Raw genomic sequence first — 3,453 nt, forward strand, 5'->3', positions numbered from 1 at the left:
TAATTAAGTTGCTTCTATATCTTGGCTTTGTAAATAAAGTTGCAGTGAACATGGGGGCAGGGGTGTGTGCGCGCATATGTGTCTAAGTGAGTGTTTTCATTGTCTTCGGATAGATCCCCAGAAGTGGAATTGCTAGGTCATGTGATAGTTCTTTTTAAATTTTTTGAAGAATCTCCATTTTCTTTTCCATAATGGTTGCACCAGTTTACACTCAAACTGACAGTGCATTAAGAGTCCCCTTTGTTCCTGCCCAATGCTTGGTATTTGTCTTTTATTAATTAATTTTTATTGGAATATAGTTGCTTTACAGTGTTTTTTTGTTTTTAATTTTCTATTGGTATGTAGACTGGGGTGTCTTTTTTGCTATAACCATTCTGACAGGTGTGAAATGATAGCTGATTGTGGCTTTGATTTGCATTTTTCTGATTAGTGATGTTAAACATTTCCCCATAATAGTCTCTTGTGATCCTTTGTATTTCATTGGTATTGGTTGGAATATTTCCTCTTTCATTTCCGATTTTTGAGTCCTCTCTCTCTCTCTTTTTTTTTTTTTTGATAAGTCTAGCTAAAGGTTTGCCAATTTTTAGCTTTAAAAAAATGAATCAGCTTAGTTTCACTGATTTTTAAAATTGTCTTTGTGGTCTCTGTGGTTTAGAAACAACTGATATTTGAGTTGCCTTCTATGCTTTGGAAAGAACATTTTGTGAAGTCAGCACACAGCAATAGTAATAATAGTGCTAATGTGTGTATTCCCCTCTCAGACCATAAATTGCTCTGTTAAAATAATTTAACTGGTACTTCAACAGAGCATGCTATGATGAATCTCTTCAGCTAATAAATCATATCATGTTAAACTCACTTAAATCCCTACTTTTCAGCTAATAGAGTTATAATTCATCCTGCTCAATTCAGCTATGTTTTGATGAGTAGGGATAGGAGGCATTAAAATATCCATATATTATTCTTACTCCAACTGTCCCATTCGGCTGCTGGGCATACACACCGAGGAAACTAGAATTGAAAGAGACACGTGTGCCCCAATGTTCATCGCAGCACTGTTTATAATAGCCAGGACCTGGAAGCAACCTAGATGTCCATCAGCAGATGAATGGATAAGAAAGCTGTGGTACATATACACAAGGGAGTATTACTCAGCCATTAAAAAGAATACATTTGAATCAGTTCTAATGAGGTGGATGAAACTGGAGCTGATTATATAGAGTGAAGTAAGCCAGAAAGAAAAACACCAGTACAGTATACTAATGCGTATATATGGAATTTAGAAAGATGGTAACAATAACCCTGTATGCGAGACAGCAAAAGAGACACAGATGTATAGAACAGTCTTTTGGACTCTGTGGGAGAGGGAGAGGGAGGGATGATTTGGGAGAATGGCATTGAAACATGTATAATATCATATATGAAACGAATCGCCAGTCCAGGTTCAATGCATGATACTGGATTCTTGGGGCTGGTACACTGGGATGACCCAGAGGGATGGTATGGGAAGGGAGGGAGGAGGGGGGTTCAGGATGGGGAACACGTGTATACCTGTGGCAGATTCATGTTGATGTATGGCAAAACCAATACAATATTGTAATTAACCTTCAATTAAATAAATTTATATTAAAAAAAAAAAACCTTGTATTGGTCCCAGTCTCAGGTTTTAACACACAGGTTATGAAAGATTCTCAAATTAGGAAATGCTCTAAGCATTCTCAGTGCTAGCTGCAATCCTATGGAGGCAAGCTTAAAGGTGAAGGTGAAGTTGCTCAGTCGTGTCCGACTCTTTGCGACCCCATGGACTGTAACCTACTAGGATTCTCCATCCATGGGATTCTCCAGGCAAGGATACTGGAGTGGGTTGCCATTTCCTTCTCCAAGGGATCTTCCCAACCCAGGGATCGAACCCGGGTCTCCTGCATTGGAGGCAGACGCTTTAACCTCTGAGCCACCAGGGAAGCCCTGGAGGCAAGCTTAGGTCTAAAAAATCAGATCTAAATTTGTTTCAGAGTTAACATGGCATTCTACAAGTCTATTTCAGAATTAAGGTGGAAACATCAATACTTCTGCGTCTTTGCCTGAAGAAGATGACAGAAACTAGTGATAGTGGTTCCCAAACTTGTTTCCATTAGAATCATCTGTCAAAATTCCAAAACTGTTAAACCTCAGACCACTCAATCACAATCTCTGGGCAAGGATCACAGGCATCTGTAACTTTTACAGCTTTCCAGGTGACCCCTATGTGACCAAAAAAATTGGGACCTGTGAATTAATGGCATCCACAAAATTTTTTAGTTTCGTCCCAGGTGTTGAATCTACCGTTCTGTCTCTTGAATGGTAGAGTCTATAATAATGAAAATATCTTTTTATGGTCAACCTACAGGAACAAGTGAGGCCAGAGGACTCTCTGTGGTTACTTTATCTCAATGAGTGTAAATTGAAGCGGAAAGTAAAATTTCTTCTTTGAAAGCCAGGAAAAGTCAAGCCATCCATCAGGTTCTTCTCAAAACCATCTAATCATTATTATATAAGCGAAATACATGAGGTTATTTTATAGCAGAAAAATTAGTACCTATTTTAATGTTTTGTGATTGATTTTTGGTTTTGATCAGATTATGTCTGTAATAAGTACCAAAGCAATGACAAATAAAGTCAATCAGGAAGTAATTTTTGTCTAAATTATAATTATGATTTAATAATTTTATTTGTTAGCTTTATTACCTAACTTTATTAATTACCTAATCCTTTGTAACTGGGTAATTAAAACTTATTTAATGCTCTTAAATGGTCCTGTTATAGAAAAAAATGATGTAGTTACTGAGCCTTTTTATACTTACATATATTACAAATAATAGACATAGCTGTTCCGGGTTGAAAGAACACAGAAGTTTATTGATTTATTTAACAAGGCCTTTATGATTAAATGCTCTCCAAGATGGCAGAGTAGGACATGCACTCATCTTCTCCTGCAAGAACTTCAAAATTACAGCTGGCTGCTGATCAACCACCAACAGGAAAATGTTGGGTCCCAACAAAAAAAGTTACCCCATGTCCAAGGGCAAAGGAGAAGCCCCAGCAAGATGGTAGGAGGGGCAAACTCACATTCAGAATCAAACCCCATACCCACCAGAGATGTTCACAGGGCTCAAACAAAACCTGTGTGCACCAGCAGACCCCACAGAGACTGAGCCAGACCTGTCTTTGAGTGTTTCAGTGTCTCCTGCAGATATACAGGTCAGCAGTCACATGCCGCAGGGGCTCTGGGTGCAGCAGACCAGGGTACGGCATAAGCCCTCTTGGAGAAGGGCACCATTAACGCCCCCATAACGCCACCAGAACTTACACAGGACTGGGAAACAGACTCTTGGAGGGCATAAACAAAACCTTGGGCTCACCAGAACCGAGGAGAGAGGAGCAGTGACCCCACAAGAGACTGACCCAGACTTGCTC

At 39.2% G+C, this 3,453-nt stretch overlaps 1 non-coding gene across 1 annotated transcript; it reads right to left on the bottom strand.

Annotated features, from left to right (window-relative positions):
• Positions 1-1,889: 1,889 nt before the first annotated feature.
• TRNAW-CCA (transfer RNA tryptophan (anticodon CCA)) lies at positions 1,890-1,961 on the bottom strand. Its single transcript has one exon. It is a non-coding gene; the product is annotated as a tRNA-Trp (tRNA).
• Between the last annotated feature and the right edge of the window lie 1,492 nt (positions 1,962-3,453).

Source organism: Capricornis sumatraensis, chromosome 23 (genome assembly GCF_032405125.1).
Source record: "Capricornis sumatraensis isolate serow.1 chromosome 23, serow.2, whole genome shotgun sequence".
NCBI classification, from domain to species: Eukaryota; Metazoa; Chordata; class Mammalia; order Artiodactyla; family Bovidae; genus Capricornis; species Capricornis sumatraensis.